General features: G+C 44.1%; 1 long non-coding RNA gene across 6 annotated transcripts in view; it reads left to right on the top strand.

The window, feature by feature from the left end:
• The window catches only part of LOC107516291, a 292205-nt gene that overhangs the window by 170138 nt on the left and 106153 nt on the right, over positions 1-15914 (top strand). For all 6 annotated transcript variants that reach the window (XR_004953605.1, XR_004953603.1, XR_004953601.1 and 3 more), the window contains exon 4: positions 11081-11202. This is a non-coding gene — a long non-coding RNA (uncharacterized LOC107516291). The remainder of the gene's footprint in view (positions 1-11080; positions 11203-15914) is intronic.

Genomic DNA, 15914 nt, shown 5'->3' with positions numbered 1-15914 from the left:
TGCCTTACATATTGAGACAGTGAAGATGGAGGAAAAAAGAAACCAGTAGTTTCAACTGACCTTCCAATAGCTTTTTTTTTTTTTTTTTTTTTTTTGAGAAACAGGAGCACAGTTTACATGAAACTATTCTGCCCTTTGATTTTTATTTAATTTTTTTACTCTATAATATGTCTTGAACCTCTTTCTACCTCATTTTCTTTCATGGGTGCTTCTTCTCTTATAATGTGGTATACTATTCTTAAGAAAGCTTAAGACATCCTGCTCCCGATGGACCATGTTATTTGTCTCTGATTTTTCAGTATTATAAATAAGGCAGTGATAAATATCTTTGTACACATCCTTCTGAATATGGCCAAGTGTTTTTGTAGTGAAATATCTGTGTTTTTTGTTTTTCGTTTTTTGTTTTTTCCAGCTTGATAGGTGATGCCAAATTGCTACCCTAAAGGGTCGCGATGATTTTCACTCTGGAGAGTGGTGATTTTTAATGGACCGATTTCTGGAGAAGCTCAGCACCTGCCTCGTGGTTTGGTACGAGGTGGAGCCTCCAGACCTTTGGAACATGTGTTTGACTCGAGTTCTTTCATTTAATCTGGGGCTCAAGTTCTCCACAGGAATCCGATCCAACCCACAGGAGCTCCCCTCCACAGAGCTCACATTTAAGCCCTGAAAAATGGGAGGACTTAATCCAGTCTCTATCAGATCTAAATCAGAACATTTTTCCCCTTTTGCCATTTTAAATTACCTCTCAGCTCAGCCCCAGACTGAGTAATTCAGAGTTAATGGGATATGAAAGTCATGGTCCATGGCATGATTGCGGGTATCTAGCCAGAGGCAAGCAAGATTTATTCTCTTGGAACCCAACTGGGTTGAAAAGGGTGATAAATCAGCAGGGCTATTGCCAGCTCCCCTTCTGCCGAAAGATTCATTCCAGTTTATCAGAATAATCATCTTAGGCCCCGAGGCTAGAGATAAACAGCCAAATGCAGAGCCCCCCTATGTGGTAAGAGGGAGAGATGTCGTTCTGAAATCTCTTTTTCTAGATCTGTTTGGATGAAGGCGGTGAGGGGTTTATAGTCCAGTGAAAAGAATTAATCCGTGTTCACCCAAGACGCTGAGATTTTATGCCCATGAGCACAGCTGGCCTGAGGCTTCTGGTCTGTCTGGCAGTATTGTGTAAAAGAGAATTTGGCATCACAGGCTGATTCATGTTGTCCTATGTCCTGAATCCAGGGACACCCTTCTCCCTGACTTGGTGATACTTCTATCCACCGTCCTGGCTCTTGGATCCTCTTGGGCCATCCCCTCAGATGACATCATGCTGGTTTTGTGGTCATTTGCTAGACTTTCCCCTGACCGATTCCACTGGTGACCAAAACACGACACAGAGCAAAAGTCATAAATAGATCAATATCATTGGAACCTTAAAGGGGCCTCGGTGTCCACACATACACGCAGAATCACCTTGCGTTGACTGCATAGTCGCTCAGGCTTTCGCCAAACTGCTTTAGAAGTATTACCTCATTTTATTCCCCCAAACCATTCTGTGAGGTTGGCAGTACCAGTATACCCATTTTACAAATGAGGAAACTGAGTCTTGGGTGGCTTATTAATGACTTGCTCAAGATCACAGAACTAGGAAGTGACAGTGTCTGGTAAGCAACTGCAGAGCTGATGTTTGCAGCTTCCACACACATATACACACAGATATGTACATGCATAAACATTCATACACACATATACACACATATACACAAGGAGAATGTTTAGCAAAAAAGAGTGACCGAGGCTTATGACCGTCAATGAAAACAATAGCCTGGTTCCTAACCACTGTCTCCTCTGCTTAGTTCTTTTGATATAGTTTCTGTTCATCTTCTAGATTTGATTTACACAAGGAGATCTTGAGAGATGCCTTGTTCACGTCCCTAAGTATTGACCATAGTCATTGCTATTGATGTCCCACACATATCCCATCAGCCAGCCCTAAAGGTCACCTGCAGAGCATTCTTAGGTACACTGAAGGCTTCTGTTAACTTCTCTGCCTGAAGGGGTTCTCTGGCAAGGGCATATATTCAGCCCTCAAAATGGGCAGGCTAGCAGTGTGGGAGTCAGTGCTCTGGGAACAGCCCTCAAACAATGGGAACGTAAAGGTGCCAGCTTCCTTGCTCCTTGTAGGGCAGCTTTGATGTGTGCTCCACATAGTCTCCAAGACATTCCTCAGGGGACTGAATCCCAGTTGCCCACTGTGGTAACCTGTACCCTTTATGGACTTCCTTCTCTTCTCTGCCTCACTTCCCCCACTCCCTGCTGGTGCTTCCCAAATAAACTACTTGCACCCAAATCCTTGTTTCAGGCTCTGCTTTTAAGGGAACCCAGTCTATACAGCTACATTTAGTCTTTATTTGGGAATAGTTTCCACTGATCCCTTGTTCCTCACATGACCCAGCCTCATCTTCCTCTTGTCTGAGCCCCTTTGACAACCTTCCGGAAGCACTCAATCCCAGAGGTAAGAGCATGAGCATTGAAATCAGACACGAGGTCGAATCTTGGCTAGGTCACTTATTGACTATGTGACCTTAGGCAAATTACTCTTTGAACCTCATTAATCTTTTAAACAGTGCAGATAACAATATAGAACTTTCAGAGCTGTCAGGAAAGATCAATGAGATAATGTATGCAAGGGTCTCGGTGCAGTGCTTGGCAATTAGGAGGTGCTCAATAATGTCAGGCAGACCCTCATTTCCCTTTGAACTGTGGCTGCTTTCAGCCACGGTGCCAGCAGATCGCACTACTCACTGAAGGCTGATGCTCAGGCTGCGGCCTGTGCGGACAGGGAAGAGGTCATGGCTGAGCCACAGACAGGGTTTGAGCAGTCAGGAAGGGTGCCGGTGATAGGGAAGGTCTCCCGTGCACACTGGCAGACCCTGCCTCTCTCTTCCTTGGGTTCTTTGGCCTTCTGCTTTAGGACAGTCACATTTTCCAAAGAAGACCTATGTTTTCCTAGCTCTGCCCTTTTGCTTATTCGGTTCTATCTGCCTGGAAGGTTTTTTTCCTCCCCACCTCATCCATTGGAATCCCACTCAAGCTCTCATAGTGTGGTATAAATCAAGACGCACATCAGATTCACCTGGAGAGCTTTTTCAAAACCCTCTCCCCCAGAGATCTTCAGTGGGGTGTGGATGTGTACATTTTGAAAAAATTCTTGACTTATGATGATATGTATCCCTGGGGAAGAACCACTGATGTCATCCATAGAGCCCAAATAATGGAATCAAACATACTCGACTACCTGAGTGCCATTGGGCAATCTACTTTGCTTCTCTGAGCCCTCAGTTTTCTCATCAGTAAAATGGGGCCAATAATAACTCGTATCCCATATGGTTGCTATGAAAGTGAAATGAGATAATAGAGGTGGTGCTCAGGAAAAAATCAGGCCAACATCACACCATCCCTGATCTCCCGGACAGAAGTGATTGCTTCCTCCCGTTTTCCCGTCTTGCTGTCTGGGCTTCCATTATAGCACTTAGCACAGTGGTCCTTCTTTCAGAGTTGTGCAGTATGTGTTAGTTGCTTCTCACCCCCACCCAGATCGGGAGCAGCTGAGGGCTGGGGACAAGCAGGGATTGTGTATTATCTGCCATGGGCTCCCACAGCCCCTGGCATGGTGTCTCTCATGGAGCCTGTGCTCAATAAATTTTTGTTGAATTGAATATAAAACCATAAGAATCTAATGTATGTGGTTATGTTAGGTACCTGTGTAATGCGTTTTTGAACAGGCTTTTGATTAGTCTTAGTGTCTGGGAAATAGTTTCCTACTGACAGTGCATTTGAAAATTGCCAGGAGGGCAATAAATATGCACATAAAATTTTGCCGTGCTCAGACCTGGACAGAATCTCTTTGTTTCTCGGGGCTTCTGGTTGCCAGGCACCCACAGGGGTTGGGGTTGTGCCTGAGACTGGGCCTCATTCTAGACCTGTCTGGGGACCATCCTGGCTCTCTGTAAGCCCGAGAGCCCGGACTTGGCTCTCCAGAGAGCAGGGGACTTGTGAGTTTTATTCTCTCCTCCAGACTTGAGGCTCGTGAGTGCCCCCTTTGCCTTTCATGATTTGGGCACGGCTCCCCAGGGAGCCCTCTCCCTGGCTCTGCAGACTGGGGGTCCTGTGGCACCCTGATTAACTCATAAGACGTTTGGGCTGCCCTGTCTTGCCTGGGAGCCAGGCTGTCGGTGGAGTACCTTTCCTCTAAGAATATGGCAATCCCACCAAGTAGCCCTGCAGGGGAGGGGTCTTGGAGGTGCCAGGCAGCCCATCCTGGGGGCATTCAAGGCTATGGGTCCTGTTGCTGGGCTGGGGATGTGTCCTGGCCAGGGATCCACCTCCAACCTCCAACTGTCTTTAATTTCTCCTTTTAAATAAGCAAACAAAAAAACAAACAAACATTGTAATTCCTTTACTGGCAGAGGGTGGGAGAGAGATAGAAAATTAAGAAAAGCAAAAAGAGGAAAATGCAATTTTCTATAATTTCACAACCCCAAGTTAACCACCGTTGACATTTTGATGTAGGTATCCATGCATGCATACATGTATATGTAAACACATATATATTACACTTGGACATATACATAATATATATACACACACATGTATATATGCATGATATACATAGGTATATATGTATAATATACATAGTATTGGTAAATACATAGATTGTAAATAATATACATCAGTTATGCATAATATAAATAACATATATAATACACACAGGGATATAGTGCACATAGGTATATAATATATATTTTTACATAAGTCTATATGTATACTACTCATAAGTATATAAATGTATATTTAAGTATATATGTATAATATATATAATTACAGGTATATATAATACATATGAGCATATATAATATACCTGAGTACATAAGTATAATATACTTTAAGTAGATATATCTATAAACTATTAAGTATGTATATAATGTACATGGATATATATTTATATACCTAGGTATATATATTATATAGATATATATGTGTAAAACATGTACATTTATGTGATATACACACATATATAGGTATATAGAAGCATAAATATATATAGCTGATATAAATCACTATATAAAATATATGTAATTATATATAATACACATAAATGTATTTATGGTATATGTAGATATGTGTAATATACATAATATACATTACATATTTTAAAATGGAATCATATTGGTTTATGAGCTTTCACTTTCTTCTCTACATCATAACCAGAGTGGTCTTATGAAAACACCAGACTGATCATATCCCTCCCTTGCCTAAATTTCTTCATTGCCTTCTCCCATCATATCTGGATAAAGGTCAAAATCCTTAACCTCTTTGCCAAGCTTTGCCTTTCTGACCTTGCTATAGAGACCCACTTCTCCCACTTCCTCTGAGAACACTGCCCAGCTTTGCTCACTCTTCGTCTTCCATGCCTGGATAGTTCTTCCTTACTCAGGAAACCTTCACATAAGTGAGGTCCCCTGTCAGACATCCTTCAGCAGCCTGCATTTTCCTGCCAGAGTACTCAGGCCTTTTTAAGTATCTTTCCCCATAGCTTTGCAGGCAGCCTCACTGAGACAGGGGCCCTGACTAGCTTAGATCTCCGATTCCCATCAGTTTGGGGCAACAGAGGGCCCATTATAAATACTTGTTAAGTAGAAGATTACAGTTCTATGGTTTTTTTTTTTTTACTTAACAGTCTATTATATCTTTTTATGTCAAGAAATGTATATCTACATTATCATTTTTAATGGCATCATAGTATTCCATTATATAGATATAGCATAATTAATTTAACTAATGATCTCTTACTGGACACAATTTAGCTTCCAAATGTGTTATAAACAGCATTGTAATTGACATTCATATGTAAACATCTAACTAATATGCCTCACCAAAAGATCGAATCCAATTTATACATCCATCAGCAATGTTTAGTATCTTTTTTTACACACCTACCTCAGTACGAAGCATTATAATTTATTTTTGCCACTGATAGTCACAGTTCAAAGTTGCCTTTCTCTGATAACTAGGGACATTTGTTCATTCAGTTTTTCATTCTACAGGTACTGAGAGCTAACTCCACGGTATTAGAAAAATGAACATATTCTAGGGTTGGTATCATATTGTAGCTTAACAATACATTTACAATGTGGTAGGGCAACTGTCTCTTTCTTTTTGTTTAAAACATCTTCCTGGTTATTATTATACATTTATTCTTCTAGATAAATATTAGAGTTGTCTTGTCAAATATCTTTTTAAAAACACCTTATTTTTATTTGGAGTGCCTGAAATGTATAGATTTAGAAAAAAATAAATCTTTGCCATATTAAGTCCTCTCACTCAAAAGCACAACATGGCTTTACTTTCAGGTTTTAAAAATACCTCTTTTAAAAATAAAACCTCTCAAATATGACCACCCAAAGATAAATACTATTAACATTTGGCTAGATGTCTTATCAGATCTTTGGATCTGATAGAGGCATATGTATTGATATAAACATATAATTTATCTCAGTGTGATACACATGCTATTTTATAAACTAAAACTAAATAACATGTTGTGACCATCCTTTCATTTTAATAAAATAATCCTACGTCATTCTTTTATAAGTGGCTATAATCGTATTCCATCGTATGGATGTATCATTTTGCTAGTTCCTTGCTGATAGACATTTAGGTCATTGCCAGTTTTAATAATTAAAACAAATAAGAATGCATGTTTTTGTACAAATGCCTTCTTGTTTTATTATCTTTTTAGAATATATTTCTAAATTTGGAATGTTTGAGTCATAAGGTATATGTAGTTTTAGATATTTTACCAAACTGGACTTCAGAAAGATTGTATCAAATTGTTTCTTACCTGCAGCATTTAAGAATACTCATGTGAACCCCAAAAGGAAATTAGGAAAGCAATTCCATTTACAGTAACATCCAAAAGAATAAAAAACCTGGTGATAAATTTAACCAAGGAGGTGAAATACTTGTAAACCAAAAAATACAAAATACTGTTGAAAGAAATAAAAGAAGACCTAAATAAATAGAAAGATAATCCGCAGTCATGGATTGGAAGACTTACATAATTTACATTCAGTGCAAACCCTGTCAAAATTCCAGCAGCATTTTTTTTTTTTGCAGGAACAGAAAAGCTGATTCTCATATTCATATGGCATTGCAAGGGACCCCCCACCCCCAAAGCCAAAATAATCTAGATAAGGAACAAAGTTGGAGGACTTAGGCCTTCTAATTTCAAAACTTACAACAAAGTAATTGGAACAGGGTGGCTTGGCATTAGGGCAGACACATACATCATATACATCATATGCATCAATGGAATAGAATTGGGAGTTCAGAAATAAACTCATATTTCTACAACCAGTAGATATTAGACAAGGATGCCAAGTCCATTCTGTGGGGAAGGAAATCATCTTTAAAAAATGGTGCTGGGACAGCTAATATCCATATGCCAAAGAAAGAAGTTGGACTATACACACTATATATATATATATAATATATATATATATATGGAAGAAAATTAGCTCGCAATGGGTCAATGACCTAAATGACCTACATGTAAGAACTGGGGGAGGGAAGAATGGAGGAGATGCTGTACACTGAGCAAGAGGTTTTACTTTGGGGTGGTGGAAATGTTTTGGAACTAGATGGAGGAAGTGGTTGCATAATATTGTGAATGTTTTATGTGCCACTGAATTGTTCACTTTAAAACGGCTAATTTTCTTTTATGTGAATTTTACCCCAACGAATTGTTTAAAAAGCAACCAAACAGAAAATTCGGTGTATGATTTACAATTCAGGATAAAAGGGAACCCCAGAGACCGGAACTGATTTGAACCTTGTGTTCCTCACTGCCAGAGCAGTGGTCACATGACCCAATAAAGTAGCGGGAAAAAGGGCAGCGTACCTGGGGTAACTTGGCACTGGAAAACAGGGTCCCACAAGGGCTGTGACTTTAGCTTACTGTCTTCTTCTATACATTTGCTACTGAAAAAACAAACAAACAAACAAACAACAAACCCATTTGTCCTGTGTCTTCGCCTATGCCCTCGGAATGGCGAATCTTTTACAGTAACTCCACGGTATTAGCAAAATGAAAAGGAGGTGCATGTGGGGGTTGTTCATGAGGCTGTGTGGGCAGCAGTATTCTATGCGAAGGAACTGAGCACAGGCAAAGGCCTTCAGTCAGGGGCTTATTTGGGAGTATTCGAGGCACTGAAGAGCGGCCAGGGTAGCTAGAGCAGAGTGAAAGAGGAGGAGGGAACAGGAGGTCATGGTGTCCTGATTGTGTAGGGCCTCATGGGCCACTGTGAAGACCGGCATTTACTTAGTCAAAAATGAAGCCAGCTGAGAGTTTGAGCTGCAGAGTGAACCTAGACTTGACTTCATGATCTCGCTGAGGTTTTAAGAGGACTGCTGTGATGGAGAGTAGAGTGTAGATGATTATACAAGTGACTGATGAATTACGAATGTGGCAAGAGCTAGGAAGGAGAGTCCAGAGTGCTTTGGGAGTATGAAACAGGAGATCCTGACTGGGATTGGGGCTGGGGGAGGAACTCAGGTAGGGGTCAGGTAGTGTGTGGGCCCTCGGGTGAATGGGAGCCATTGAAGGGATTCCAAAGGGGGTGTAAGGAGGGTGGTTGTGCCTGTAAGTGAACTTGATGCTGATTGCATTCCCTGCCAGGGGATGCTTGGGAGGTTTTCTCAGGGTGGGGAACTAAAGCATTCAACCGGCTGTGGGCCCAGAGAGGGCTCACTGTGCCTGTCCAGGTTCGTGGGTGCTGGAGAGTGCGGGAGGCCAGCTGGCGAGCCTCAGGGCGCTGCAGGACCCACTTACTTCACCGTCACTAGTGAGATGTGTCAGGCATTGGAGGCACCTCATGGCTCTAATTGAAACCTTCTCTGCCACAGATATGTCAGGAGAGAGATAGCTCTGTCCCTAAATGAAGCCCTGGATGGAAGCTTGACAGCTCTAGGTAGGAGGCGATCCATCAGTTTAATCACTCAAGGACAAGCAGAACTGGCCACACCCTTCACAGCATCCTGGGTCTTCTGGCTGGGCCTGTGAATCCATGAGGGTCTATGGTCATAGACCTCAAAGCTAGGAACGCACCTGTCTGGTAACTGTCCCCCAGGCATCTCCGTATCAGTCAGGGTCAGCGAGAAACAGACAACACACTTGAATTTAATTATTTCGAAAGGGAATTAATAAAAGGGTTATTGCAAAGGTAGGTGCAAGGTGTAGGGAAGTCATAGGGGTAGCACTGTACTTGGGGCTAGTAAGAGTCCTCTTTTCCCCAGATGCGAAGGGCAGGGGCAGGAGGAAGTCCCAGATATTAGAGCCTGGGTGGAAGGACTCACCCTAAAATGAAAAAACACCTGAAGGAGTCATGGAAAGCAAGCTGGGGTACAGGAGCTGGGTCGCTCGGCTGAGAGACACAGCCAGACCCAGCCAGTTATCCTTGTGGAGAGAGAGCTAGAGGAATAAATATCCTGACCATACTCTCCTCCTTTCCTCCGACCCCCTGCTAGGACTCCCTGCCAGTCAAGTTCGACCCGAAGCAAAGGTCAAAGGAGTCTGTGCGTGTGATCCATACAGGTAGAACAAATGGAAGGTGTCTGTGTTCCTCTGGGTCAGGTGCTGCCCTGGACACGAGGTCTAGAAGTTGATCAGACATTGTCCCTGTCTTTGAGGAGCTCCGAGTGACACGAGTGTGGGACCAAATGACATATGGTAGGATTAATGCTGTGACAGATGAGAATTCTGCATGGGCTTTCCTACTTCATTGAGTTTAAATCTGGCCATATGATTGATGCAGGCTGTTGGGATGTGAGTGGATATGATGTACCCCATACCCAGCAAAGCTTGGAATGTGCTCAGGTGATTTGGTTAGCCCTCTTGTCCTCCTGCGAATGGCCATGGGAAGATCATACTTCAGACGCAAGCTTCCCTTCACCCTAAAATGAAAAAACACCTGAACTCAACCTGCAGCCTGAGGCAGAGTTGCCCCCAGCTGACATATAGGCCTGTGAGTGAGAAATAAATGCTCGTTGTAGCAAACCACTAAGATTTGGGGGTTGTTCGTTACTTAGTATCATCACAGGAATAGCTGACTAAGATAATGTAGGTGGGTATCATCGTCATTCCCATTTCCCAGATGGTGAAACTGAAGCATAGAAAAATTAAGTGAGTTCCTCAGGTCATAGCTAGTAAGGGACAGAGTCCGTGTTATAACTCACTTTTAACCATTGACTCCAAAAAGGCACATGTATTGATACATCACTCACCAGGCTAAACATGTTTCCAGCATCCCTGCTCAACCCCGGGCCTGGGACCTGTAGTAGCTCCAGTTTCTGGAGGAGCTGAGGACACTGTATAAGAAATAAATACCAATGGAAGCCCGTTTTCCAGTGTCAAAAGCCTTGGCCTTGAAACCTCAGCTGTATGATCTGTTGTCCTTCACAGAGCACAGGAAAGGTGGCCAGGTGTTTGCAAATATATAAAAACTGTGCTGCAGTCTAAATTCATAAGGAAATCAGGCAGCATTACGTTTTTCTTCTCCTCTGGTCTCAGAGGTGGGGCATCTGTAAAAGCCTATGAATTTATACACATTTTTATGCGTTTAGAGTTGGGGTAAGATCTGTTTAAGTGTCTATCACTGTGTTTGGCTGTATATGTGTGCATGTGCGTGCGTGTGTGTGTGTGCATGTGTGTGTGTGTGTGTGTGTGTAGTTTGCACCACAAAAGAACACAGTTGAGGGATAGTGTGGACTAATGAGGCTAGGCTCTGGAGTCTGACAGTCCTGGGTTTAAACATGACACCCCATTGTGTGACCTTGAACAAGTTTTGCAACCACTCTGAGTCTTAGTTCCTTTATTCTAGAAATAGGAGGAAGTAATACCTGGATAAGGAATGGGGTTAGCCTCCGTGAAGTGATGTATATAAAAGCATGTACCGTCTTGCAGGGGTTCAGTGAACATTTGCATCCTTTTCCCCTCTTGTCATTTCTTATAAACAGTGACTGTAAATTACAGATCCCCCAACTTGAGGACTTCCTGTGAACTCTACTGACATCTGAGGAGCTGCCCCCACCCCAGGGATGAAGCAGGAGAAGGCTCCTTTGTGGATTGGGACCTGGTCCTGCAACTCTGCATCTGTAAGTTTATGGTCCTTGGCTTAAGTGCCAAGAGGCATTGTGGTACATAGTAAAAAGGTCTTAAACTAGGAGACATTTGTGCCTGGATCAAAACCATCTTTATTATTTATTAGCTGTGCGACTTGGGTAATTCCTTTAACTTTCTATGCCTTATTTTCCTTTACATAAAATGTCATCACCATCATCATTCTCATAATGACCATCATCGTTATTGTATTCATCCCAATCATCCCCATTATCACCACCACCACCACTGCCACCACGACCACCACCATCATCATCCTCCTCAGCAGATCATTACATCACCACCACCACCATAGGAACTGCTAGTGGTATTCCCACCACTTACAGAGTTCTTACTCTGTATGGTACTCACTGTTATAAATGCTTTGTCTCATTAAATCCTTATAACAAAGATTTAAGGCAAATACAATTACTATCTCCATTTTATAGACAAGGCAACCAAGACATGCAAGAGTGAAATAATTTGAATCATGGGAACATGATTCAAATCCAGGTAATATCACTCCGAGGGTAACTGCCTTAACTTATAAATGGAACTGTTTCTTCTCCTTGCCCTTCATATCTTGGCTCAACCATCCCATCTTTGAGAGTCTTCCTTGACTTCCTTCGCTGCCATTCTAAGCATGCAGAACTCCGTTTAAAGCTTTCTTCATCATTCTCACCACGGTTTGTAGCTCTACATTCGTTTGTGTCGTTATCTGATTAATAGCTGTCTCCTCCATGGTCCATGAGGGCACAGATGGCAGGCACTGGGTATCTTTTGTGCGCTGTCTTATACCCTGCACCCAGAGTAGGCACTGCTTCAGAGTAAGTGGTCCACAATGTTGCTGAATAAATGAATGAATCCCGCTTCTGCCGTTAGCTGAGTTATGGTCCTGCTCCTTGGTTCTCTGTTCCCCACATTCCTTTTTAACTCACTTTTTGGTGGGCTCTCTGGGTTCTAGCTCAAGCAAGCGTCATCCTACTTGGGTCACCATTAGCTAGATGGGCTCCCCAAAACTGGCTCAGAAACAGAGTTCCTTTGAGAATGGACAGGTTGGGGTGAGGAGAGGCAGGAGGCAGGGAAACGAGGCTGTTGTAACGATAAGGGATTGGTGAAGAGGCCGTGACAAATGACTCTCAGTGGCAGTGGTGGTAGTGGAGACCAGAGTTATGGACAAAGCCAAAAATCGTTACGAGGCAGAAATGGCCGGACCTGGCGTCCGGACGAAGGGAGCAGATGGGTGTGGGGCAATGTCAGTTGCTCTAAGGTTTCAGCTTTGGAGGAAGAATAAAGCACGGTGACATCTACAGCCGTGACGGACCTTCCAGTCGTATCGCCCCACAAACTGCAGGGTCTTTTATGCGTCTTGCTTTTGCATACGCTCTTTCCTCTGCCCGACGTGCCCTATCCTTCCTTTCTCCACCTGGACAGCTCCTACTCACCTTTCAAGACTCGGATCAGAGAATTTTTCTGCCCTCCCTGCAGGTTATTTCCGGCTCTGAGCTGCCACCACATTTGGGCTAGATCTTCCCTAAACCATGTGCCAAATTGGGTTGTCATCACACATGTATGTGCGCATTTGCTCCTTCAGCCACGAGCTCTTTGGGAGCAGGCTTCGTAGTATCCTTCTTTCTCCCTTTTAGCTCAGACCTCTCCTCCCCTTCCTTTTCTCCCTCCCCCTTCTCTCCCCTCCCCTTTCTTCCTTTTCCTTAATTACTAGAACCACACGATGAGAGACAGGATGGAGGGAGCAGGGAGCTGGAATCTGCCTTGGCTGATGACATCTTTAGCTGAGATCAGGGCCTAGAGGAAGAGGAGTGTGGAGTCTTTAAGACACCAAACACCCCTTCCTGCTTGTGGTATGGTGAGACCTTCTGCCTGCATTTTGGACATGAACTATTTGATTTCTTGACACACTGCAGTTCACCATATCTGAGTCTGGATTCAGATCATTACATCATTCATATAGCATGCGCAGGCCAGAACGTGTGTTTAATGATAAAAGTGCCCCTCCCTGTGGGTTTATTTTCCCTTTAACTATGTTATTTACAGCCAAAATACACGTAGGGATGAGTGGTGGGCGGTTTGCGACTGGCCTCTCACCCAGCGCTCTGCTGCAGACGCTTCCCAAGTGGGCGAACGTGTGGGGAGGTGGGTGTGAAACCCTCTCATTCGATGACACGATCACTCTCATGCTGCCTTGCCGTTGGGCGCTCGGCACTGAGCCTAGTGCTGGAAGTGGGGGTGTCCCGCACGTAGTCTGGGAAATGCCACCAGTTACCCCCCACTTCAGCTCTGGGCTCTTTGACCATCTTGCCTCTTGGGACTCAGTGCTGGGACCCAGGGGATCTGACCACTGACCCCCCCAGCAACTTTCTTGCCTTCTGGTTCTTATCTGCTCCTGGATGAGTCACTTAACCTCTCTGTGCCTCATTTTACTCTTCTATTAAATGGGGATCGTGATAGTATACGACCTCGCAAGACCGTAGTGAGCAGGAAATGACATAACGTATGTGAATTACTGAGAGCAGTGCCTGTCACGTGCTGAGTGCTCCAAAAGAGTTAGGGACACTCCTGACATCCCACCATCGTTACATTGGGTTCTGACATTATTCCTCTAATCAGCCTGATCTTAGCAAGCCTCGCACCTTCTCTTTATTTAAGTCCACCCCAATGTCACATTCTCAGAGAGGCCTTCCCTGACCCCCAAACCCATTCTGCCACTCTCAAAACTCCCTCTTTCATTATGACCTGTCGTTGATTTTATGGCACTCATGCTACCTCACGTTCTTATCTGTGTACTTACTTATTGCCTCTTCCCATCCTAGAAGGTAAGCTTCCCTGTCTTCTTGAGTGTTCAGCACCTTCAATAATTACTGTTATTAGTTGAATGTCCTCATCTGACCTCTTCTGCCTTGTCCTGAACCTCTGTAAGCTTGGTTCCAACAACGGAGTACCACGGTCGGGAAAAATCGAGACTGGGCGGAATGTTCTGTGTTCACTGCACTGCTTCCCTTCCACCCCTGGGTGGAGCCCTCGCTGCAACTTTCCAGCGAGTGTATCTTGTTCTTGTTACTCTCAGGATTAGACCGGAAATACATCATACTAAAGTGTGAATGATTGAGAGGGACAAAGTAGCAACTCTCTTAAGAGATGGAAGCTTGGCTTAATTCTGCTTGCCCTCCTTCTAAGGAAAGGTGTGAGGACAGTGCAGGGAGGGGTAAGACAGCTGATTCCGATTCTTCTAATTAGCTGTGTGATCCAGGACAAGCCACTTACCCTCTCTGAGTACCGGTATCATTATTTTTTTAAAGGTGCCGCTTCCCCTGAGGGGTCGTTGTGTCAAATGCAATTCTTGTGTCTGAAAATACTTCCTGTCCTATAAAATGCTTCCTGAATAAGCTGTTATTATTTATCATAACAGAAAACAGGGGGAAGTGACTGAAGTGAGTGACAAGTTGAATAGAAACCAGCAAAATGCCTCAGGGGACTCCTTGTCTCCCCGTCTCTTTATTCACTACTCAAAGCCTTGGGCTGCCTCGGATGTGACTGCTGGGCATCCACTCCCTGCCCCTGCTACCCTGCCCCGCTGCCTTCACTCGTAGTATGGTTTTGACAAGGAGTCCCGGGTCCCATCAATTTAGGGAGATAAGCGGTGCTGAGATCAGCTGTGTAAAGTCTCACAATCAAATCTCCCTTCAGTGTGTCCAGGCACTGGGGCTCACCCAGCCTTTCTCTTGCCCTCATCATCTGCTCCCAGGGGCCCTGAGAAGCCGGAAATCTTTTTCTACTTCTTCCCCTTGGAATCGCGGTCTGACCCCATACCCTACAACAACCAGCAGCTTCTCTTAGTCAAACTGGGTCCCCCCCTCCCCACGTCTAACACCTCTATGGTTCATGAGCATCCACTGAGATTGTGAAAGGGCACAGGACAGGCTAGGGACATGGACACTCAGGCCACAGTCTCTGTGGCGAAGGCAGTATTTTGTGCGCTTAGGAGGGTGTGCGCTGGCACCTGCCTGCCTGGGTCTCCATCCTGGCTCTGGCGCTTACGAGCTCTGTGATATCGAACAAGTTACTTCTCCTCCTGTGCCTCTGTTTATTCATCTGCAAAATTAAGAGAATCATTGGACCTACTTCAAAGGCCTTTTGTGAGGATTAAAATGGATTTATTCATATAAAGTATCTAGAATGATACCTAGCAGAACATTAAATATCTGGTGAATGTCGGCTAGCCAGCATCCAAGGAAGATGAGAGGCACAGGATACAGTGCGGAACAGACCTGTACCTTGATCTTCAGCCCAGAGCCGCCCATCTGTGCCTGTCCTAGTCCAGCCAAACTGCTCAAAGTTAGCAGAACCCCCAGCCAACCCACAAACGTATGAGCAAAATAAGTGCTTATTGTTGCGCACTACTGAGATTTGTGACTGGTTGTTAGGCAACAGTAGCTGACTGATACTCCTGGTAAGTAGTGAGGAATCACCTTGTTATTGTTGATAGGGCTCAGGCCCGCAAACCCAAAGCAGGGGAGGGCTGACGAGCGGGGCCAGACCACGTGGAATGCCTCTCTGCCTTCAGCCAGTGGAGTCAGATTAAAGTGGGCTGTCACTGCTGCCTGTCGCTCCTCAATCCGCACCTCGTTCCATGTCCAAAGCTGAGCCTTAGATCTCTCCGTACCAGGGCTGCACGTAGGAAAAAGGCAGA

The sequence above is a fragment of the Rousettus aegyptiacus genome, unplaced genomic scaffold (assembly GCF_014176215.1).
Source record: "Rousettus aegyptiacus isolate mRouAeg1 unplaced genomic scaffold, mRouAeg1.p scaffold_m13_p_12, whole genome shotgun sequence".
Lineage (NCBI taxonomy): Eukaryota > Metazoa > Chordata > Mammalia > Chiroptera > Pteropodidae > Rousettus > Rousettus aegyptiacus.
This window is presented reverse-complemented; position numbering and strand designations above follow the sequence as displayed.